This window comes from Photinus pyralis, unplaced genomic scaffold (genome assembly GCF_008802855.1).
Source record: "Photinus pyralis isolate 1611_PpyrPB1 unplaced genomic scaffold, Ppyr1.3 Ppyr1.4_LG5, whole genome shotgun sequence".
Classification (NCBI taxonomy): domain Eukaryota; kingdom Metazoa; phylum Arthropoda; class Insecta; order Coleoptera; family Lampyridae; genus Photinus; species Photinus pyralis.
The window spans coordinates 30,995,288-31,020,575 of NW_022170596.1; the positions used below are offsets into that span (position 1 = coordinate 30,995,288).

The following is a 25,288-nucleotide window of genomic DNA, read 5'->3' on the forward strand; positions in this document are numbered from 1 at the left end:
TAGTTTTTAGATATTGGGTTCAGTGGGTGGAGTTTAGTCAAATTTTGAGTGCCGTTTTTGGTGTACGAGCGGTTGCAGTTGACAGGGCACATGTTATTTTGCTGTACCAGGGAAATTGATACTCTTGAAATTCAGGTTTGGAATGTTCATTAGTGTCGGCGTCCTGTTCTTGTTTGAGAATTTTGTAGTCGATAGGTGATGGCAGATCAATAGCAGCGATTCGGGAGAGTGCATCGGAAACTTGATTTTCAGATCCCGAAACGTGTTGAAGTCTGAGATATACTGCATTTCATTATACAGGGTGGCACAACAGAGTGAATAACTCGCAAGGAAATAGTTTTTGGAAAAGAACGCAAAAATATGTCCATTTTGTTGGAAGGGGGACATCTTTTATTTTAAAATTTACACCACTGCTGCCAACCAACTAGGCAGGGTGGCCACCCCTTCAATCTTTTTAAATTGAACATTTGGTCGAGTGACAAATCATTGGAAAGGGCTGATTAATTTCCTACGCGCCTATGGTTTAGTTAAACTATTTTGGAAGATACACTTGACTCAAGCTTCGGTAAAGTAATTTCTTATATCTGTGTTCATTCACGTAAAAGATTAAATAACCATTTGAATTATTTGTGATTTGACACCCTGTATCCTACAAACGACTCACTCAAATTTGAAAAATAAACAATAGGAGTGTAGAAAATTAAGAGCTCTTTCCAATGATGTGTCACTCGACTCACCGTTGAATTTAAAATTATTGAAGAGGTGACAACCCTGCTTAGGGGGTTGACAGCATTTTTAAGTAAAAAATGTCGCTCTTACAAACCAAATCGACTGGTTTTTGCGTTTGTTTCAAAAACTATTTATTTCCTTACGAATTATTCAGTCTGTTTCATTTTGGTCACCCTCTATAATCAAGGCCACTTTACAGTTAAAGCTCTCCTTGCTCATGCAATAAGCATTTCGTATAACAATTGAGTTCCAAGTAGTTTGCCTCTATTTCAGCCAAGTCTGAAAATGGACCGGAAGAGAGGTATTCAAGATGCGTCCAATGTGGTGGCGAGCCTGGCGTATTCTCCGTGTAAAATGCCAGATTTTTGCAATTCACCTACGTATTTTGTGGTCAAGGAACACGATGGAAGGGTCAAACATAGAACCGGAAGTGAAATTTGAGCCAACATTTCAGAAATTTGATGAGAAACATCCTGCCCACCCGATTAGAAGAGTGAATTCTTAAAAAAGAAATTAATTCTGGCTTTGGCCACCAAGAGACGGCACCGTTGCGCCGACCAATCCTCTCGAAATTGAACTTTCTGGCCCTGTTAAATATTATACCTTATAAGAAAAGGCAGTATTTGTAACTATGGTGTACGCTTTTGTTGAAGTTTGACATTTTGCATAAACTGTTGGCGTCATTTGACCCCAAAAACCTACGCCAACATATAAAAAACTTGAATCTTAGTGTATTCTGGAGAAAGTTAACATAATTCAAACATTTGACACCATTTCGGCCATAATATTACAAAATCACGTTTCTACCATATCCGATTTTATTTTTTTCCATTCCATTGTGTTCCTTGGCCCCAAAAACCCCATGCCCACATATAAAAATCTTAAAATTCAGAACATTCTGAAAAAAAGGTAGAATTTTTAGCGTCATTTTGACCCAAATATAAAAAATTTCGGTTTTTCACTTCCAACCTCATTTTTGACCCTTCCATCTCGCTTCTTGGCCCCAAAAACGAGAGTCCAGACCCTTGAACTGTAAAAATCGGGCATTTTAGACGGAAAATACAGCCAAATTGACCGCCATCTGCCTTCCGGTCGATTTTCAGAATTGGCAACAGACAGAATCGGATTCAGGCGGATCGAAAGAGAGGGCACTTGTAACTCAATTGTTACACGAAATCCTTCTAGTACTTCAATCTTCTGAGAAGTGGCCCTGACTAATGAGAAGGTAGTACTGTAGTAGATGGCGCTGTGCTTAAAGATAAACACACACAGACAAAATATAAATCGGCACCAAATTATTGTAAAGTAGAATTTGGTGAAGGCGTATACCAGGGGTTTGTGATCTGTTAAGATTTTAGGGAACTTCCTTCTATTAATCGTCGAAAATATTTAATGCTCATGTAGAAGGCTAGCAGTTCTCGGTACTGTGCCCACGTTGGGTTTCAGTTAGTGCTTTTCGGAAAAATCCTAATGGCCGTCTTGCTATCTTTGCAATATTCGAACACCATGTTGTTTTCTTCCATCCAAACGGTCTTCATGCGATCTTTCTTTTTTGCGTTGTGAAAGTATTGCGTGAGATTGGAGGATTGTTGCTCGGAGGCTTTAGGAAGATTTGGTCGGTAGAAATGCCGATGAGTTTTAATTCCTTGTTTTGAAATCTTGTATCCTAGAAATTCTATTTCTGTTTTACCCATGATGCATTTCGACATATTAAGTGTAATTCCGTACAAATTCATAAAGAATGGACCTGTATCAAACCTGGACACAGTCTCAATGACACACGAATTGTGCCTTTGAAACATAACTTGCGTTGTAGGGGATGCTACCCTCCTCCGCCGAATATGTATATGGCTTGCAAAGTTGTCCACGAAACCGGGCAAAGTAATATACCACGAAAAAGGCGCAGCGTTCAATGATTTGAATTATTATTATGAATAATTTGAGAATTAATTAGCGATCGCACCTTTCATGCTTAATTAATTTCCCACAGTTGACAGTCGGTGCTTCTTTAACAAACTATAAATTCTTACCTCTTTTCCATACGACCACGAATGTACCTGATCATCCCATTGCATGTATATTAATCTGAAAAGAGAGAAAAAAAAGATATGAATCTTATAGGCACGCTGTCTTAATGACTTCGTTAAGTTTCTCGGGCGCATTCGAATTATAATATAAAATACGAACAGTAAAACATTAACGTTACCGTAGGCGCTTGAAGAGAAAGTAACGAGTACTGTTTTGATTTTGATGTTTGATGCAATGGCCATTGACGCCCCGTGCTTTCAATTAAGAGGCAATAATACGATTAAGGTGAAATTTTTTGTCATCCTGACCTAAAGAGGTTACGCCGTCCCCACCCAGGATTCTCGTAGTTCTGTGCAAGTCGGTTAATTAACACATACAAAGTATGCAATTACGTTTTAATTCTGCAAAAACAAAGCTACTGTCCCCCTTTTTTTTTCTAAAACCTACAGACTTTGCGCATAATTATCATTAATTAATTCGCATAGTTAATTAATATCTATGATCTTATCTATCATACCCATTACTGTTCAAATCTGTGAAAGTATAGGCGAATGCAAATTAATCCGCAAACGTTAAATTGACGAAATAATTTTCGGTGTTAATTTAATTAGTGGTTGAATTGAGGAAACGATATCTGATTATTTGGTCTAACTGCCATGATTTTCGGGTGGAAATTCCAACCGGTTATTATAATAATATACCTGAATTTATGAGTTAATTAGGACACGTCCATAAATGATTGTTGGTGGTAAAGTGCTTATAAATTTTATTTTAATATAACTTCCACCATTATTAAAGTACCTAATTAGCTTCATCGCAAATTAATCAATCAACAGTAGACGAATTTTAATTACAAATTTGCTTTGGCAAAGTGCACATAAAATAATTTTCGTTACTTTCCCTTAGACGGGATATATCTATATGCAAATGGCGATATAAATCAAATTGAATGGTAGAAACATTAGACAATAAGTGTCTGCAAAGGTATTGTTTAAAGATACTAAAACGTAAGCAATTGTGGTCATCGAATTGAAACCTACCTATGCGTTTAGGCAACGCAAAATTTATGTCTCTATCGGCATTAGTGTGTAATAAGCACTTACTATTTGCAAAAAAAACCAAACATACACATGTAACCGAGTTGAGTTATGTTTTATCACTTGTTGGGACCTTTTAACATTGAAGAATTGTTTCTTGTTTTTTTTTAGTTTTCTTATGTATTCTTTTTCTAATGTTATTGTCTATTTTTCTATTATATTTGCTCTCCAAAAACAATTATAATTACAACAATATAGTACGTAGTAGGATGGAAAAACAAAAAGCTAAGGGGGCAATGCACATTACAAAACTGGACATGAAATTATGGAAAATCTAACGACTATTTTGAAAATTTCCGCAGATAACAACGATTTGGAACATTTAGATCTCCCTTGAAAGACAGGGAAAAAATTATAATCTCGCAATAATTACTGCAACATGCTCAAAAAGCTTAAAAAATCTTTTTAAAAGCAAATAAACCTTCTGCCAAGGTCAATTTTTCATATTACGAAGCAACTGAGAGGAATCTGTCCTTGATAAAATTATAACTGCCACGATAACTATTGTAAAATACTTAAAAAGTTTAATAAAATCATCTTAAGTACTGATAACGCTTCTTTCAAGGTGGAATGTGCATATTTCGAACAGAGAAGATGATGAATCTATCCCTGAAACGTAGAGAAAGAATAGTAAAATGCTTGAAAACTAATAATGTAACGAAGCGGTCGTTTTCGTTCCAAGAATTATACTAGTTTTATTGAACATACATTGATGAAAGCCTCCAGCTTCATTGACCACCCGGTATATGGACGAGGAATTCCTTCTGAGAAACAGAAGGTGAAAGTAATGTTTTAGTTTGTATGAGCCGTTTAACCGCTAAAATGGAAAACCAGCTGCCGAACACCATGGCGAAGTTCCCACAGAGATATGTAAATTATTTTTTTTACACTGTGGACTAAACCACCGTGCTTTGTCAATCATGCCTATGTATGACCTTACTTCACTTCTGCTGAGTGGTAGCAGCAAGCTGGTTTTGGTTTCCTGGAAACTGATCAGTTTCTTTGATTGCCTTAGTCCAGGAGAAGATTCCCATAGACGTTTCCAATCATTTCTGAGCTGGCCCTCGCTGCTGATAGGTTGGGTATTTGAAAATGTTGGACTTCTGGCTGATACCACCTCCCAATTTTGAGTTTAAAGGTAGATTCGCCTGGGGTGTAATGCTTCTATAATTGTCAGTCGCGTTAGGGAGTTTGGGTGAGCGCTCATTTTGTGGAAGTAAAAAATTAACTCGGTAATTAGGAGAGATCATTCGAGATTTTCGGTGCGAAGGCTAAGTTAGTTTGGGTTGTTTAAACAATTTTTCTGCCGATTTATTAACTAGAGAAGTTAGGCCGGGCGCCAAAGGGTTTGAGCATGCATTGAAAGTCTAACGCAGTTTGACTTTTGATTATTGTTGGGAGCATATAGTAGATGAAAAAAATCGATGTCGTTGCATTTCCGCGGAGGGCATCACATGAGGGGGAGGGAGTGAAGTAGCGCGCGTGGCGATTCACTTTATCGTTTCTAACTCAAAGACGGTATAATAGTTAGAGCAATGCTTGAAGCGGCTATTTACAGCTACTTATATTGCCTACAAAAAATGTCCTAACGATAGAGGTCGTACTTCTAACCGTTTTGTTACAAATAAATTATTTCGGAATGTATCCAAATTCACTGAAAATCATATTTGCCACGTACTTCTTGTATCTATAAGACAATTTTATTGTGTCGTGCCAAAAAAAAGGCAGTGTATAACCTTCCTTTTTTACCAAAAATCGACTGCACCAAAATTTCTCGGGAAAAAACTTTTTCTAATTAATTTTGGTGCGTAGAATCCAAAGCGGTTTGTACTTTTTCGATTAGACGTCCAATCAAAAGTTATGGGCAAAAAACGAATTTCAACAAAAAATTCAAAGGGCTGTAACTTTTGATCTAGTAGCCCGATCTTGGAACTGTTTGAAATTATGGATTCTACAGGCCACATTCTATAAGAAAATATTTTTTTCCGGTCGATCTGACACAATTTTTTTCGGGTCAAAAAAAAGGCATATAAGTGCCGTGTTTCAATTACGCAAAGGAATATTTATGAGCTAAACAGTTTGAATAAATCAAAATTCATAAGCAATTTTCTTGATGAGAAGACATCGTAATAGCCGAGCTGTGATTAACAAAATCAAATTTTTGAACGTGAATCTTTCGTAGGGTACCACGACCCTTGAGAGACAAATATTTTGAATGAATATACTTTTATTTCTGGTCAGTTTTTGTGGGGTAATATTTCGAGAGTGATAATACTTTAGGAGTGGTGGGGCCAATATTCCTTGGGCGAATCTATAGGGGTAACTTTCCAAGAGCGACAAAGAGCAAAATTTTCAAATTCAATCTACTTTTATATTTCATTTGATCTTGCAGCTTTTCAAATGCTTGCAGATGTTATTTTGAGTGAATGATCATCAACAGTTACCAAGCCACTGACTGTTTAGAATTTAAGGTGCTAAATGAGAGAGCATTGTTCCTGAAATTTTCTAACCCATTGTAGTTTAGGTGCGAGTATTAGAACGTATTGCCAAGTAGCAATTGCGGTTTGTAACAACAAATTATCAGTTCATGCATAAAAGCATTGCTGTCAAATTTTCAAATACAACCAAGAACTCTATTTGCATCTGAATGCGATTAATTACTATAATGGGAAGTATAACCTATCAAACTTGGAAGAACCATCTCGTAAAAATAGACTTCGCACAAAGCTCAAAATAACTGTTGGCAATAAAAACATGTTCCCAGTATACAGGGCGATCGTCATTTGTGCTTTTTTTCCAAGCGACGTTGTGTTAGACAAGCTTTCAATGGAATTACACTCGAAGCTGTCACTCGTAATTGGCGCAATTCTTTTTCTCCACACTCATCCGTTACTTCTCTCCTACTTAATTGTTTATTACGAAGGCGTATGGTGCGAATTCGAGTTTCGTAAACGAATCGTCGTACATCATACCTCAATAAACTGGTTCGGAACCACGCCGTTTAATGGAGCTATCACTGGCACTCACTCGGCCGAAAGGAAATTTATACATTTTTGGCACTCTTTGGGTAAATGAAACTAATAATAAAGCGGTTCCGCCAGCTTGAGGATTTATATTGTAAATGTCGGTGACTTACCGTGTTCGACACGCCACTTTTGAATTATTAATGCGCGCGTGGAGGTGAAATCCAGTTTTTAATCAATGATGATTTCGTTTAATGTTGCTAATGAATTTTTTATTCGTAAAATAATTAGTCGATAATGTGCGTACTGTAGCTGTGGCATTTTCTATTAATTTTCGGTTATAAGTTTACGACTTGTGTGTAATAAATCTTCATTCTCGCATGTCCTGTATGGGCGGATTAAGTTGTTAGTGCAATTAAGTTTCCTTATTGGAATGGTACTATATCGACGAAAATTTGACCTACAGACCTTGATTAAACAACGTAGAAGTTGATGGACTAGGAAGTTTTAAACTGTCCATATATTTGGAGCAAAGCTAGATCATCCATTTATTCTATGCTACACAGTGTATTGTAAAGACTCTATGTCGCAATGTTCCTGCATACTATAATGGATAGTTAGAGATTTGCCCGTTTCCAAAAAGTATCCCAACAGGCGAGGGACATTCTTGACTAATTTCTCCCGCTATATTTGTATAAGTTAATGGTGCACTGCTTTTCATTACCTCCTCAGTACTTGGGGAAAATCTGATGTGAAAACTGACTTGCGAAATGCGAATCCTCGAACGTGACGTTACCTTTTTCGGCTATTATCAGTGACACGAATCCCAGAACATTTGTAAAATACGTTTCGTTTGACAATAAAAACGCAAAATATCTTTAAAGGGCCCGCAACGGATTTCAAGGCATGACGCGTAGTATAATTTTGTTTTAAGAGCTGCCCCAAGTTTTGATTTCGGCTTTCAAATTGAAATTTAAATCTACGCTTGTCCTCCAAACATCAGGGTTTGAAATTGCTGCTTCAAATTGCAACTCGTCACCTTCAAGTTAGTTGTTAAAGCTACGAATGTCCCATAAACCTTAAATTACAAAATTTTACCTAATATTACCCTCTTTACAACCTCCATACCTTAAATTTTTATTTGGTTTACAAATTGAAATTAAAACTGTGAATGTCTTCCAACCCGATTGGAATTTCTGGCCATTTTATATATATTTAAAAACAAGGACGCAAGTTGAAATTTAAAGTTACTGAGACTCTTCCAAGCACGAATTATTTTTGCGGGTCGTTTTCCATAAAAAAACATCAAAATTTAAAATTGCGAATGACTTTCAAATTTTAAAATTTGGTTACATGGATTCAGCACAAAATTATTTCTCGCTTAACCTATCCCACTCACATTTCATAATTTGGTTTAAAAATTGGCTTGCGACAGGACCCCTTAATGATCTTTAGGGTTTAAGTCGGCGTTTACGTTAAATTATAAAATTTAAATTTTCCAAATTTCATACTTGTTGAATTGCGGCTTATACAGTCTTCGCGTTCTAAACTTTGTAATTTTTACTTTTTAACAGGAATGTAAACATGCAAATGCCTTTCGTTCCCTTAAGTTTAAATTTCAATTAAGGATCTCTGCTTGAAATTATGTCTCTCCGCTATACCTCCGCGTGTACAAGCAGCAGACCTTGTTTTGCGGTGGGCCCGTTTTGTATTTGGAATTTGGCGGGGACCTAAGTAAAAATCTAGTGGAAAGCGCGATTCTTATTCAAACCTTCAAAGAAAACCTTTGCAAGTCAAGATCTACAGTTGTGCGTCATTTTTGAGATCGCGTAAAATTTCAAGCAAACATTTCGTTGGACTATTTTTGGAGTGGCAAGTTACGTTAAAAATCAAAGTTGTTCCCCTAATTTGTTTACACGAGGTACTAATAAAATTATAAATAGAACGGCAACCGATACAAAGATTAAAGACAATTAATTTATGCTTTTTTGCTGTAAACCCTAAGTTACAACGGAAATTTGAACATTTCCATTTTGTAACTTTTCCCAGAAATCCCAATTGAACATCTTTACAAGGAAAATGGTAAATGCCAAGTAAGAACTATATTGATGGGAGATTAGAAAAGTGTAGTGGAAACTGGGAAAATCAAGGAAAAGTGGTAGTTGACTTTGGGTTAGGGAACAGGAATGAAAGAGGCGAAAAGCTTGTTGAATTTTGTGAAAGACAAAACCTATATTGATAGCTAATACTATATGAATATTACAAACGGATGGAAGAGTCCAGGAGACAGGGTCAAGAATTAAATAGACAAAGGTTTAAGAATAGTGTCATGCAGGCCAGAACATATTCCGGGGCAGATACTGACACAGACCGCAACCCACTTGCAATAGATGTGAGAACCAAGCATAAGCATTTAGAAAAGAAAAGTAGCTTTAGGAAGAATTGTGAATCATTAAGGAAGTAGTAACAAATGCTTTGAAAAAAGAGGTGGGAAAAGAACGAAGGAAAGAGGGTAAGAAAGTATAGATGTCAGAAGAAATTCTGGATAAGATTGATGAAAGAAGAAAATGGAAAGTTATTAATACTGAGAAAGGAAGCAAAGTAATAATCAAACAAGAAGGGCATGTGACAAGGCTAAAAACAAGAGTGGGTGGAAAGCAAGTGCTTAGAAATAGAGGAAATTAATAAACAAGGGTGTATGGAGGAAATGTACAAAACGGCAAAGTATGAATAACAAAGAAGAAAGGTACTTGGAAAGCTTCGAAAGGTGGCTATGGTGTAAAATGGAACAAGTAAAAGAGAGAGTGAAGAATGAGAATGTCTTGAGAAGAGTGGGCGGGAAGAAGTTTTTTTTAAGATCAATGCGAAGACGGAAAGGAGTGTGAATAGGCCCTATTTTGAGGCGAGACTGTTTGATGAGGAGAATAATCGAAGAAAAGATCAATGAGAAAGAAAAGTTACCTTCAAACGAAGCAGGAAGCTCAGGATAGAGGAAAGTGAAGAACTGGCTACTAACTGTCTTATGACAGTTCGACTTAATATACAATGCGTTCGAAATAAGAGGGTCACCTTAATATCTCTTTTATTTGGCGGGATACGAACAACTTGTCAAATCTAATTTTATATGTGACATTACGATCTGTCCGATCGCATATTGAAACTTCGGTTAAACCGAACGTAATACAGGAAGTCTCAATATGCGATCGGATAGATCGTAATGTCACATACAAAATTATATTTGATATATTGAGGCAACCCTCTTATCTCGAACGCATTCCATATTGGAAAATAAGTGGAATAAGTTTTTCTGGAAATAGCAGGAAAATTACATCCTATTAGGGACCAGTATCTGAAAATTTTTCTGGAGGATCATACTCAATGTCCGCAGAAAATCATTGGGTGGATATTCCAAGAAGAGAATTTATAGCCAAGTTGATGGAAAATGGAGCCATGCTTCTTGGCGAAGAAGAGTGCTATGTCAGGTACAACAAACTGTTTATAAATTATCTTATTTTTCGTTCAGTTTTCTGCTAACATGGTACACTATTGTTATATCAGTTTTTGAAATTATCTGAGTGTTAGTCCATCGTCAACGTTCTTCCTTTATATAATATTAAAACTGTGGGATCGTCTCAAGACAAGACTTGACCTCTGACCCAAAGAAAGCATTAAAACAAGACCGGAAAACACTACGGCCATGGGGGAAACGAAATGTAATAAAAGTCTCACTAAATATCTTTGTAAAAAATTCATTAGATTATGAAATACCGAGATAGCTTACGCCATTTTTTGTTCAGTTACTGTAGACTACAAATTCCATTCAAGCTTTTATTTAAAATATTCCAATAAGAAAAATAATGGGAATATAAGCGTATACTAATTATTCGGGCGCAATAAACAATTTACATGTTTTATAACAAATTAGAAAGTTGTAACTTCTGTAAATATATAAAAGCGTGCATTTATGTAAATGAATATTAAAGCAGTAACAATATATAGCTACACGTATCGTTCCACCGACAGTTATTCTATGACCGAAGTGACCATAATTGAGTTTATTGTATTTTATGGAATCGCAACGATAATCTCTAGATCTTCATCGTGTAAGACGATATTGCTGCGCGATCAATCCAGTAATGAGCCCGAAAGAAAAGAATTTTAAGTGCGTTGTCGTTCCTTTTTAAATTCTGGTTTTGCTTGAAATTGCGCCGGCGATTTTCACTGAAAGAATTCACATTACGCCGTTTTTATGGGGTCTCGTTCTTCAGTTTCATCCTTCATCAGTTAATGGTTCGGTTCTTGGGTGGAGGCGCTGATGCGAAATAGGATCAGTTATACATTGTAAAAGTTAAGTGGAGCATGTAAAAACCTTTGGGAAAAAAGCAGCTATATAGCGCTTCTTTAACTTTCTTTTAAAATCCTGCAACATTGTAGTGGTACATTTCGTATTGAAGGCAATGAGGCTTAATAGCAACAGGATTATCGCCTTTCCATCTAAATGACTATGTATATATATATGAAACCGCGCGATGTCGCGGTCCCCGTTTTATCATCAATTTTTACAATGGGAAAAATCGAAAAGGAATGAATCTGCAAGTATTTTATTAGTTGTCAGACACGAGTTCCTTGTATCTAATACAAACGCTAACTGTAATGGAGTGTATGTTATTATGAAGGACAATAACCCAATTTTTGGTCGGGTCAGATTTTTTACTAAATGTGGGTAAGTTGAAACACAATGAAGTTGTTAGCGGCATTGTGTTCACTCATAAAATCGTTTTATTGTGTTTACGTCTCGTTTTTAATTTTGAAATTAGGATGTGTATTATGTACTTAATTATCATCACTAATTAGTGGGAAATCTTTTATCATTCAGATTTACAATGTCTCTCTTAAATGGCATAAATATATCATAGCTGTTCTCAGAGGGAAAATGGCCCCCGCTTTTCTTTGTACAAAATTTTCGTGTCGGGTCTTTTTCCATTTGCACTATTTTTATTCATACAAATTTTACTTGTAGAAAATATTGCTTACAGCCATAGACACAAGTTCTTTAATGTGTCACTGTGAAACAAAATTCATGGGAATGAGATGAAACTAATTAATCACATAACAGCAAATTGACTAGCGTTTTTAAAGGCGATGACACCAGCTTGATGTTATAAAAAATAAGAATTTATTCCTATTTTCCTCAAACGCTATTGGTTTCACTTTGTCGTTCGTCCGCGTCCACAAGCGCTCAGTTTTCATACCAGCCTTTATGACCACGCCGTATATTTATGGAGTCTACCAGTTTCACTGAACTCTCGGTATCTAAATGCGATTAAAGTTGGAAGCGTCTCGTTACGAAGACTGTCGCTCCGAAAATATTTATTTCTGTTTTAGGAGTTAGAAATAGAAGGTAGAAAGTAGTGGTTCAATTTGTAAAGCCGCCCGATAAGGAAACCAAGAGGCTGTATTCAATTGTTCCGTTTGTGGCCGTTTCCATGGGAATAATTAAATTATTTTTGTAGCGTTGTAAAGCTTTCCTTAAGCGCGTTTAATTAAATTGTCCTTGACCGAACACGTCTCCAATTTATGCGATGAAAACGCGCGTATTTATCAAGGAGGTTTTACCGTCTAGTTGCACTGGTGTGATTTAATTTCAATCATCATGTGTCTTATATGTTTAATGTAAATAACGTAAAATAAATGAATAAATAAATAATTCACTATATGGCGTAATAAACGACAATTAATCTCCTTCTAGATATTAATGGATTTCACTGTAAATGTCGCAGAACTTGCTTTCAATTTGATAGTCGAATTTTATAAACTGGAGCTGAAAATTAACTGGTCGCACTGATGACCAAATTCGAATTGATTAATTTTAATTTTTTCTAAGGATCACGCACTGGTCTCGCTACGTGCTTGATGATAAATCCTCAAAAATGTTCGACAACTATCTATAATAGAGCATTGCAATTTCACTACCAAATCTCCGAACTCCAAAATTTCGAAATAATAAATCCCTTACAAGGGGGCAAAGTTTAAATGAGTGCTGTTTCATGCTTCTTCTCGAAAATTTGAACATGCCAGCCCTGCTAAAAATTGTTAAAAATAATGGAACCATCATTCTGTGAAGATTATGACAAAAGTATAGATAATTTAATTAAATTAATTCCCAGTTTCGTATTCTTTGTCTTTAATTAGTTATCGAGAAAGAAAATTTATTGCTGCACCAAATTTTTCCTAAAGTGCTGTTTATTAAGGTGATTTTTAGGGGGGTCAAGATTGCGTTTTGCCACCAGCGCCCCTAAAACGGTTCATTAAAAAAAATTGATAGTACCGCGGTCCACCAACGGTCACTGACCCCATTGTAACGAAGCACCCGTTCTCCACCCGGAAATTACTAGTTTTAGATGTAGATGAACCCTCGGTATCAAGAAGCGTTTTAAGTTGGGTGCTTCGTTAGGAAGATTGCCGCTCTGAAAGTATTTAGGAGTTAAAGATAGAAGTTAAAGGTAATTGATTTAATTTCTAGAGTTGTGTTTCAGCCGCCGCTGCCGTACATAACGCTGCAGTTAATTCGCCGTTTGCAACCGTTCCCGTAGAAATATTGAAATTGTTTCTAGGGTTGCCCAAAGCTTTCTTCCCAAGGAAAAAGAGACCTGATAAGTTTTAGCATTAAAACCGGCAAGGTTGTGCCGTTTACGGAAATATCAACGTGATAAGGGACCCCGCCGTTTGACCCAACATTCCAAGCGAAAAAGGGCCTTACTGGACTGTCGAATTTGGAGATTTCATTCCGACTATTTGATAATTAAACGCAATTAGTTGAATGGGTCACAGAACCGTTAGGTGCGCCCTTAAAAAAAACTTTTGAATTTTGACACCGGTTTCGTATTTTTAAGACGTCTGAGAAAGACGAATTGTCGAGATTTTCACCAAAATTTCAATTGAATTTCCACGAAATCTAGACGTTTCTCGCTAAGGAATGTCAACCACTGCACTCGCTACCCTGAAAATGTCTCCCTGTATCGGTCAGAAATTATCCTCGATATTTAATAAGTACTGTGAGATTCTTTTTTATTCAAATATAATGTAAATATGATCTTGCGCCAAATGAAATATATACAGGATGCTCCAGTACTTCTCGCACCTAAATACCAATTACAACACACAGGATAATGACTACCTACCCTAGTAAAAACACTGAAAAACAGACATTCAGTATGCAATGTTATACTAAGTATAATTAATAAAATAATTGAGTTAGTCAAGGATGTCAATATGGCGAAATTAAGCAACCATCCCAGAAATCCTTGTTTGTGTACAACAAGCTTGCGTAACACCCATATTTAACAGACTGACAAATTAAGCCGAAATCAATAACATAACATTATCTTAATGCATTTACAACTTGAAGGCATATAATTAATAATTTGAATGAATTGGACATAATGCATTAACCTACTTCGACCAACACTTTTTATTAGCATTTAGAAAATTTGTTTATCTTTGAATATTTCCAAAAGGATCTTCGTCACTGAACAATTAAAATGGGATTATAGAAAAATTATGGTAGTAATTTTATAGTGCATCATAGCGGTTTCCGGTACGACAGTGCTGCACTAATGCAAATATAAGCATTGAATTAGTTTACAAACAGAAGTGCAACTCGGGCTTAATTACCAAGAAGAGCATCGGTCAATTACTCAGGCTAATTGCATGCTGTAAATAATAGATTCATTAAATAGACGTATTTTTTTCTAATCTAAAAAAATATACTGTAATTCTGTTAAGGATCATGCTACAAAAAGTATTCCCTCCAATTAGCACCCACCTACTAACTGGGAGCGATAGCAGTTTATGACGCCTGACATTTTTAGCAACTATGATTTATGGGCCTAATAAACATGTGTGCAATTCGATCCCCATGCACCTGCCCTTATTCTAATGGTAGTTAATTGTCTCGACGACCCGCTTACCTAAATTGCACTCGGGCGAAAGAAGAAAAGGCGAGGTTTTAATTAATGAAATTCTGTTAAGGAGATTTTTAGAGTCGCAAAAAGGTGCACAGCAGGATCTGCAGGTAAATTTGTTTGTTCTACTTTGATAGGACTCGCTCCGGTAAAAGTTGACCGGCTAGATTCTTATTTCATGTAATACGTTTTATGGAGATCCTTTTTAATGGTGTTCTTATTTATAAGTGCCGCCATTTATTAGAGGAGACATTGTAATTTGTTACTTTTCTATTGCGCTTAGTATTCAAATCATGCTCGTGCACGATCGTCCTGTAGCTGATTCCTCATTTTATAAGCGTTTGCATCACTTTTCTTCTTTACAATTTTTACAAAAATTGAATTTAACCCACATAGTGTTTACTCAAAATTTGGAAAATTGTGGAAATTTATGTGTGTAGGAAACTAGACACCCAGCGTTTCTGTAATCATTCATTTGTGCTCATACCATTATTTTACATTACATTACACAATAATTCTACTTATTACTATTGTATTTTTGAGTAGTTTTACCCACAATTACAGAACTGTGGAAATTGCGCTTCTAGGCACAAGTTACTCTCTTTTAATTGTATATAAAAAGGATTATTGAGAATCAAATGCATTTAATAAAATTATGCACTAAAATACCATCGTATGTCAACCAAATTGAATATTTAACTCATTACCAAATTTACGAATTAAGCCAGAATTCGGCGGAATTACCCTTTTTGCATCTCTTTAATGTCTATTATATATAGACTATTGTTTTTTTAATGGCGAAGGCGGGAATTTGTATCATATTAAATTATCGTTAGTGCTATTTGATTTCAACTGCGAATTTGGCATGAGGTCATTTCAGTATGGTGGAAACTGCAATGTTGTATATTATGTTGGTCGTATTTGGGAATCGTCTGGCGGGAATTAAGCAAACGAATTAACGGTTAAAGATGGCCGATTGCGATAATAAGAGGCCTTTTTAAATTTAGCGAAATCAGTGCGTGATCCTTAGAGAAAATAAAAATTAATCAATGTGGGTTTGGTCAGTGCAACCAGTGAATTTCTAATCTAAATGTTGATTATTTCACGTCTGGCTATAAAATATCTAGACAGGCCTTGGATTGTTAAAATAATTTCTCTAATGAATTCATTTTTAGACATTATGATAGCTATAACAACTAAGAGACATTGGTCCAATTTTAAATATGCACGAGCACAGTCACATATGTACCTATTAGGCCAAAACAAAATATGCAACACCATTTTCTGAATTAGAATTTATTATTTTCCCCCGCGTTTTCGTACGCTCGATATTTCCGAAATAGCATAGTGCGACATCAGCGAAAAAAGGCAAACAAATGTAGAGTAATGTCTATTTGTTTTGGTCCAATACATATCCGTTTGGGTTCGTATAATAAGATTATTGCTGTCAATAGCCTCTAGCCCAAGAATTTTATTTTAAAATGTTTAAATTTCTGTAAATTTAACAAAAAATTAATTGCCTCCATATACGCGAAATTGTCCGCCCCCACAATATAATTTGCACTTTCCAAAAATCCGGTTTGGCAATTTTAAATATGGTAATTTTCGCACTAACACCCCGATAATGTCTAGCAGTATCCCACCCAAAAACTATTAAATTACGAACACAGTGTATGAATATTTAATCCAAATTCCTTTACCAAAAATGGAAATATGACCTTACGTAACGCAATTAGTGCAACAAATAGAAAAAATTAAACAGATTAAGAGTCCACACCTTAGGATATGGTGTACATCGCGAAGTACAAAGGATGTTTTAATTATGAATTCACGCCGTTATAAATGCACAAATAGAGGCCCGTTAAAGAAGATCTAAATTTTTTTTCATTAAAAGAAATCTTTTGATAAAATCGAAATTGGAAACGTAAAATTTGAATGACAGCTTAATTAGTCACGTAATTCAAATTTGTGGTCCGCGTTGATATAATAATTAGAAGAAAGTGAAGTAGTTATACAGTAAAAATAATGATTATCATTTCCGGATTGTGCTTTTTGGGCCAAGATAGTTTTGCGAGACGCGACGTCGTTAATTAAACGAATTGCAGGGTGCCGTGCACAAGACTGATTACTCTACCCGTTGCAAATGCGTATCCTTGGATCCTTCAAAATTGGCGAAAAAATTCCTTCAATGACCCCGTTTCTTTAATAAGTTCTGTTTAATGGAAATCTCATTTTTCATTTTTAAACGTTGCAAGTAATCAGTGATTAGGTAGCTTATTTATTTTTTTGGACAAATTCCAGTTCAGATTACAAGGATAATATGTTTTAAATTGTTGATTGGTACATTAAAAAGTTTTCCGTGTACTCATTAATTCAGCGTACGTGCAATAAAGTCTGACAAAGAGTAATGCAGCAATTAGTAAAATTAGTGCTGTCGGGTCTAAGATATTTCAATGTCGGACATTATGAAAAAATGAAAATATCTCACTGAGAAAATAAGTAACTACATAATTTGCTCTCTCCCCAAAACTCACAGTTAGAGGATTCTGTAATCCAAAAATTCAGCAGATTCACAGAAAATTTCGGGAATTTTGAGGGATCTTTTAAATTGCCAAAGTTTGATCTGAAAATATCACTGAAATCTTTAGGAAACTCCCATACTTGAATTTTACGTAATCTTTAAAGAAAAGATCTGGTTAAAAATCACTTTAAAAGGTTCAAGCTTTTTTTACACATAAAGCTTGGCTTTCAAATTTTGTTAATATTTGATCTGAGAAATTACATTATGGAAAAGCAGACATTTGTTTACAAAACAGACGTTTTTTCGTTTGAACTGCGGGCACTTATATAGTTTCGGACTTACGCATTTCAACAATCAAGTTTAATCCCCTTTTGTTCACTAACGGCGACATACGTGAATTTTTTGTATCTAAAAATAACCCAGCGCGTTTAATTAATCTGTCCTTGACCGTACACGACACCAATCGATGCGATGAAAACGCGTGTATTTCACAATAATTCTCTGTTTTCACTACTGGCGCCTGATGACATGATTATTAATCTTTTTCCACTTGTAAAGTGGGCTTTCTCGGCAGTTGATTAAAGTGGTTAATAATATGGTCTGAGAACTGCCGATTTTTACTTCCACGCACTAATGTTACATTATATTAATTAATTAATCAATTAATGGTATATTATATTATTAATAAACAAAAAATTCTAATTCAACCGTTCACTTTCTGACCGTCGGCCCGTGTGGCGCAGTTAATGGATAGTGGGTTCGGGGGATGAATTTTCCGTGAGAGGAAATACCGGAGACAGATTCCTTAGAAAATCAAGAGTCAAGCCGAAAGATTATGAATTAAATTTTCTCGGGGCAAACGTTCGGGGCGCTAGTTTTCCGAAGATGAACTTCTTGTAGGCTTATATTTTAGAAGCGGATTCGATTTTTTCTGGGATGCGATTACCCTGGGCCAAATATACTTAGATGAGCTATTTTGGGGCGAATATTGCGAGGCATGAACTTTTGAGACGAAATTTTCTCACCAGAATCATAAATGTTAAAATAAGTTTCCCAAAATTGCAATTCTAAGTTGAATTGTGCTAAAAGCATGTATATCCAGTGGATAAATCTCAGGAAGAAAAACTTAAACAAGCAGAATACCCACGTGTTAAAATGCCAACTACAAATATTTATGTCAAGCAGTTTCCTCTTTGTGGGAGGAACATAATTGTATTATAGAACCTTGCCAAAAATGCTACAAGAATTTAACACCTCCGTCGTTATTTATTAAGTCATAAATTTAAAAAATCTCAATTTTTCCGTTACACGATTATGTATGCATTACAAAAAAAAAACACAAAACCGGTAAATAGATAAATTAATTGTTTATATCGTATAAAATCTATACTTGTTCGTTTATGGTAGGTACCACTTTCTTTTTTATGATCACTTACACCTGATGTATCGGTTCTAGTTTTCTGGCTATTAAGAACAAGTTTGACTTACGTCAAAGCCAACGTCATTAACGAGACATTTTTAATCCAGAAAATTCGGCTGAAAATCAGACAATAACGATTAAGAGGGGCTTTATGATCCAATTAAATCGCAGGCTCCTACCGGTTTTTAAAAAGCCGATTAACCTTAAAGGATGACTTTTGCGTAATCGAATGCGTTTTGGAAAATGTCAGATTAGAGGCGTTCTTAATCGCGATTTGTGACATTTGACATGTGTACTATGAATAATACATTAGCGGAGCATAACACCTATTCTTCTCGGGCACGGCATCTTATAATAGGAACACTCCCTGCTTTATTATTATAAGTCGGTTTCTTGGATAGCTGCAGGATGCACTTGCTTTAATTTATTAAAGTTTGAGCCGCCGACGACGACGACGTTAACAATGCACGCGTATACTTCCTTATGCGATAATAATTCCTATCTGTTCGGTCGACAGGTAATTATAAGCGAGTTTTTCGTGATGTGAGGAAAATTGCATAAAAAACGTTCTCGTTATTGCATGCGGCCGTAAATAAGCTCTGACGTGCATTTCACCTTAAATTGGCATCCGCTCGAGTTTACCCGCAATTAACATTTTGAACGTCACAAAAATTATAAATTATGTCTCTTTACAATGCACCTTGCGATTATTACGCAAGAATATTAAAACAAATAGCGAATGCTATTCCTGGCAAGGCGAAAATCCCCAATTTTCCTTAAACGCAACAGTTGCCGGTCGCAGATTATTTCTTCATATTTATGTGTGCAGAAGACATTCTTAGATCACCAAAAAAAACATTCATTTCGCGTAATTGTGTAATTTCGCGATGCCCATGATCACTATCGCATGCATTCCGTTCCTTACCTAACGGTCGCGCTTTAGACTCAAAATGTATTACTAAACAACGCTAACATAAAAGGACATTCTGTGGTTATAAAGTAATTTTTGGGAAATAGTGAGGGAAGGGATAAATTTTCTAGAGAGTGGAAAATTTGCCCTATAGATATTCTCGCATAATTACGCGTTGTGTTCGGGTGCACCATCCTGTTGAAACTAGCAATTACCAACTTTTCTTGACCGTGTCGCGTAGAGCTCAAAAAGTGGGAATGAGAAAGTGTTCAAATAACATCAGGATTCAGTTTTCTTTAAAGTATGATCATAACACATAATGTGTGATAGTTTTATCATTACCTGTTTGTCGTAAATCTTACTGTTTGTTTGTCTGTTTACAATTTGACTTATCTTATCCATGTACCTAAATGGCTAAAAAAAGATGAAATGTATATTATTATTATTATTATTATTATTAACTTTCCTCTAATTTGAGCCACGTCGTATCTTCTATGGTTTCGGAGATGATAGGCATCCTTCTCTTGGACACAGTGTATATCTCGGTAAATGTATACAACGTGTTACTATAATAAAAGTTTTATTTCCACCCTTTGTATCCTTATACAAGAAACATATTAAGTAATTACATCGATAACACTAATCTAGACATCTGAGAACTTTTGAATTTGTCCTAAAAATTGATTGTAGGCAAGTAAATGTGACAGAATCGTATGTATCTTAAGAAGTTGGTACATCGAAAATTAAAAATGGTTCAACAATTAACAGAATCTGAACGCATAGAAAAATTCCGATTCGATGACCCAAAATCAAACACCACAGTAACTTGTACATATGGATCAGAAGTGAACAGTATAAAACCACTTCAGAATCTGGACGAATTAGTTCAACAAATACAAGAACAAGCTGAAACAATTCATCCCAGAAAGCTCAGAAATTCTTTTGAAGCTTTTCATGATAGGCTAGGTCACTGCCTTGTAGTTAATGGTGAAAATTTGGACACTTAATTGTGATGAAAATCATTTTATTGCTAATTTCGTTTTATCTTCAAAATTTAATAAGAAACTTACACGTTCATTTGTTTAATTTTTATGTAGGATATCTAGATTAATGTTATTGGTGTATAATTACTAATAGAGTTTTTAAATTTTGTTGAAAAATTGTCTTGTATAAGGGTACTAATATGTTAAGTCAAGAGAAGAAAAAAAATTCTAATGGGAATCAACTTTTAGTTTGTGTATACAGTCGTTATTTCCCGAGATATATACAATATTTCATACATGGGCACCCTGTATAGCCAGCAGAGAAATATCGGCTGAGTAAGTATACAATTTACTGCTAATTAAGTGATAAGTTAGTACTACAATTCAAATTTTTTGGAGTAGTACTATCAAAGACTATCGTAGTCTTTCTTAGTCTTTGGTACTATGTTCTGCTAGCTACATATTTACTTATTGCACCTATGTCCCAAGAAGTACCTAGCAAAACATAAGGTATTTAGTAATTAATTAAGCAATGGACTGTAATCCAAATGAATTGCTTCTTTATTTTTAGAATTAAAAGGGGCGGTCCGTAATTGTGCCAGTAGTAGTTGGCTATAATGTTCTCCTTCTAGTATAAACGTAGAGTCGTTGATAAGTTCATATACTCGTAAAGTTAACCGCCCAGTGGAAACAAAGTCATCAAGAAACAAAAACGTTTGAACAAAAACACAACTAAAACATATGCAAATTTTGAAAACTCGCACAGAAATTCGAAAAGTATAAGTGAAAAATCTACCAACAATGCAAAGAGTGGTAGAACAAAAAGTAATTACTGATTAATGAAGAGTAAATTTAGTGTCCCAAATGGAAGTCAGTATGCCTTTATATACAGCATGTTTTAGCAGATATATACAGTCTATTTCAAATTAAGTTGGTACTATTGCTAACTTAGTTGCAGAGCTAGAAAGACCGTTAATTCTCAAAATTGTCTACTTTTTGTCTACCGCGTCCAAATCTGTAATTTAAAAAAACAACATCGCATGTTTCAGATAATAAATTATATGGAACACCCGGTATATTATTACATCATACGGCAGTTTATTAAGCTCAAACAGCACTATGTAATAAACTTCAAAGTCAGAAACTACAACAGGAAACGTTACATTATCGTTCTCATGAATAACTAGATCGAAATGAAAATAATTGAAAAATCTTCTTTAATTGAGAACTGCCATATGATATAATAATACACAGGGTGTTTCATATAAATTTTTGTTATTATTAAAAAAAATGCGATGTTGTTTTTTTATTTCAGATTTGGATTTATAAGGAAAAAAATACACAATTGTGATAATTTAACCGTGGTTCTAAGACTGTATCTCTACAGAAAGAGTTTTTTGCAAAACAAAGCGACATAAAGTAGTAGAAACACAAAAATGAAGTGAATTAGTGAATTCAATTTAGTGCTCGAATTCAAGCTTAGTGTTTTATTTATTTTTATCAAAAAGATGATTTTGCATGAATGGTGACGCGAGCACATTGGTTGGGATAACGCAGAAACATTCTTTTCAATATCTCAAAATAACTGAACAGAAAGTCAATTATTTATTATTAGTAAACTGTTCGTTTCTAATATCTCGCATACCTCATTTTAGTAGACCTCCCATTATATGTGGGCTTCAAAATGCTGCACGTTTTGTTGGTTTGGATTCTACCATTCATTTTTATTCACTATGTAATGACTTTGAAGCGGGTCGGGGACGTTTGTAACAAACTGTTAAATTGTTACCAGAAAGACTTACTTGCAATTAATTTTGAATACATTCTTAGGATGCCACGAAATGGCTCTAAAAGAGTTTGAAACTGGACAATGCATCCTTAGAAGCGCAGCTTAAGACTTATAATTCATGTCATTTCAGTTTATATGTACAGGGTGACAATTTGAAAACTTACCACCCCCCCATATCTTATTAAATAAACGAGATATTTAAAAAAATCAAAATCCGTTTCGGTAATTCGGAGGGGGAATCACAATGACATAGTTGGCGACGCACCCCCTCCAACCCCTGCGCCCCAGCCACCCCAACTTTTAAATCTTAAATAGTGACCCCCCATGTGTGATACGTCGTTGGAAAGCTCTGAAAAAATGCTTTTCAACCATACCAAATAGCATTACATTTAGGTTAGTAATTATCGTGCAAATCAAAAAATAAACTAATATGATACATTTGAAATCTGTCGTATTTAAAACGCAACCGGCGAACATAGACGAACTAAGACAGAGAATAATTCAAGAATGTCGAAATATTGCAAAACCAACATTTGAAAAGGTTCGACAAGAGTTTGAGAATAGATTATAACTGGCGATCAAAAATGAGTTGCTGTCGAGTCGGCTTTGGAAGTTCAAGTTAAATACGATTTTCCATGTTTATTTTTTGATTTGCACGATAATTACTAACCTAAATGTAATGCTATTTGGTATGGTTGGAAAGCATTTTTTCAGAGCTTTCCAACGACGTATCACACATGGGGGGTCACTATTTAAGATTTAAAAGTTGGGGTGGCTGGGGCGCAGGGGGTTGGAGGGGGTGCGTCGCCAAGTATGTCATTGTGATTCCCCTCCGAATTACCGAATCGGATTTTGATTTTTTTAAATATCTCGTTTATTTACTAAGATATGGGAGGTGGTAAGTTTTCAAATTGTCACCCTGTATAGATTTTATTTAAAAAAAACTACATAATGAAGCTGCAGAAGAAACCGCTTCATCTTCAATGGATTGTAATGATTTATCTTGCGTCATGTAATATTTTTATTGGTTGAATATTGGGTTTTATTTAAGTACTTTATGTAAATATAATAATAAAACTACATTTTGATGATATAAACAGGTTCGACCCTAGTCTTCCACTTGTAGCTACTAACTAATCATAAGCAATAATCCATGCCACCTTCCTGTACGCAACTATACAATATTATAGACCAGGCTATATAATATTTTTTTTACCAAAAAAATTAGTTACCGGGCGAAACCGGGTTTTTCAGACAGGTGAAATGAATAGAAATGTAAAAGTTATAGAGATACTTTTGCATCTGCACTATGCAGAAAAACCGGAAAAACTGTTTTTTTCGTTTTTTATTCTTATTTTTGCGAAAAAAATGTCGTAGGGGTTTGAAATTTGGAGGAAACATAGCTTGTTTTATGATAAAAAGGCCATACGACATTCCTCCTCTCCCATCGATTGGTTGAAAAAATGCACTCCTTCACATATTCTTCTCAGAAAAAAAACCAGGAGGTCAAAGAAATCTCTTAACAATTAAGAACACTTACTAAGTGATGCGTATCAATCCACAAATCAAAGTCTACAGACCCCCTCCGCCCCAAGTCAATTGAATATCTAGAAATATGGCTGACGGGTCTTAAGCATCAAAGATAAAAATGTGACCTAAATTCAATTTTTTGATGCGACATTTTTATTTAATGGTATTATTTATTATAGGAGTGGGGTAAAACTATTTAACTATTTAAAAATATTTTTTCTACAACTGTCAAAAAAACCTGTCATTTTCTGACGAATTTCGAAGCGCGAAGTACTAGATTTTTAAACGGTTAATTAATAAATAAGGTTGCCCTTGACAACGTGCGCGAAATCGTCAACAGTGAAAAAAAGTATTTCGCGCACGTGACAAAGTTGAACTTAAACAGCAAATTTAATTAACAATCGGTTCAGTTGTAGAAAAAATATTGTATATAACGCTAGCGCGAAATTATTTCGCGCATTTGACCGAGGCGAAGGACTAATAAATAACTATTTTAGTACCTCATACAACCTGAGTTACTCATGATGGTTAATTGCAGCACCGCAAACCACCCTAACCATGCACGCATTTTCATTTGATTTCCTAAGCGAAATCCGCATTGTTATAGTTGTAGTGACAAGTCACAGCTTAAGGTTAATTATGGTAGCAATAAAATTGTAATTACACACAGAAAATAAATTACATTCCTGAAGAGAAATCAGAAACTTATTATGGTAACCACTTAAGTTAAGGCAGGAATTACTTTATGATTTTTTAAAACGTGGACCAAGGCCCAATTTAATTCCCATAAGCCACTTTTTGAAGGAAGTCTGACAATATTATAAAAAGGGCGAATTTTTAATTTAACGGATTAAAACATAGCATATAAATTAATCAGTAATTAATCATCGTGTATACTGTTAGATTAAAATTAAGCAACGCACACGCGCAAAAAACCTCGACTTGGTTATTATCGTATCAATAAATATCAAAATTATTGATTGATGAAAGCATTACGAAACTGTGACAATTCACGCTTTGCTAATGGTAAAATAAGTTATCTCACGAAACGTTGCCTAATCGATATTCGATCACAAATTTTGATTGCTGGCATAAATCAGTAAGGTACGTATAGTGAAAAAATTCAATTTGCCATCATTTTCAACATGAAATTACACAACCGAATTAATTGCTCGCCATTTCTCATACTTTACATAATACTAAATAGGAAATTAAATGATGCTCGGTTTTAGTATATGTAATTCATAACGTGAAAGTACTAAGCATTGGTGCAAAATTTCGAAATGTAAAAACGCATCTAACTACAGGTGGCGGTAGCTTAATATCAAATTTGATTAATTGTTTTATTTACTTC

The 25,288-nt window shown here is 35.0% G+C and overlaps 1 protein-coding gene across 5 annotated transcripts in view; it reads right to left on the reverse strand.

Moving 5' to 3' along the window:
* Window positions 1–25,288, reverse strand: part of LOC116171976 (gastrula zinc finger protein XlCGF48.2) — a 181,497-nt gene that overhangs the window by 59,127 nt on the left and 97,082 nt on the right. For 3 of the 5 annotated variants that reach the window (XM_031489053.1, XM_031489051.1, XM_031489055.1), the window contains one exon: window positions 2,760–2,814. The exons of 1 other annotated variant lie outside the window; for it this stretch is intronic. The gene's annotated coding sequence lies outside the window, so the exon portion shown is untranslated. Of the gene's footprint in view, window positions 1–2,692; window positions 2,712–2,759; window positions 2,815–25,288 lie in introns of those variants that run through there. One more of the 5 variants, XM_031489054.1, reaches the window with a different exon arrangement.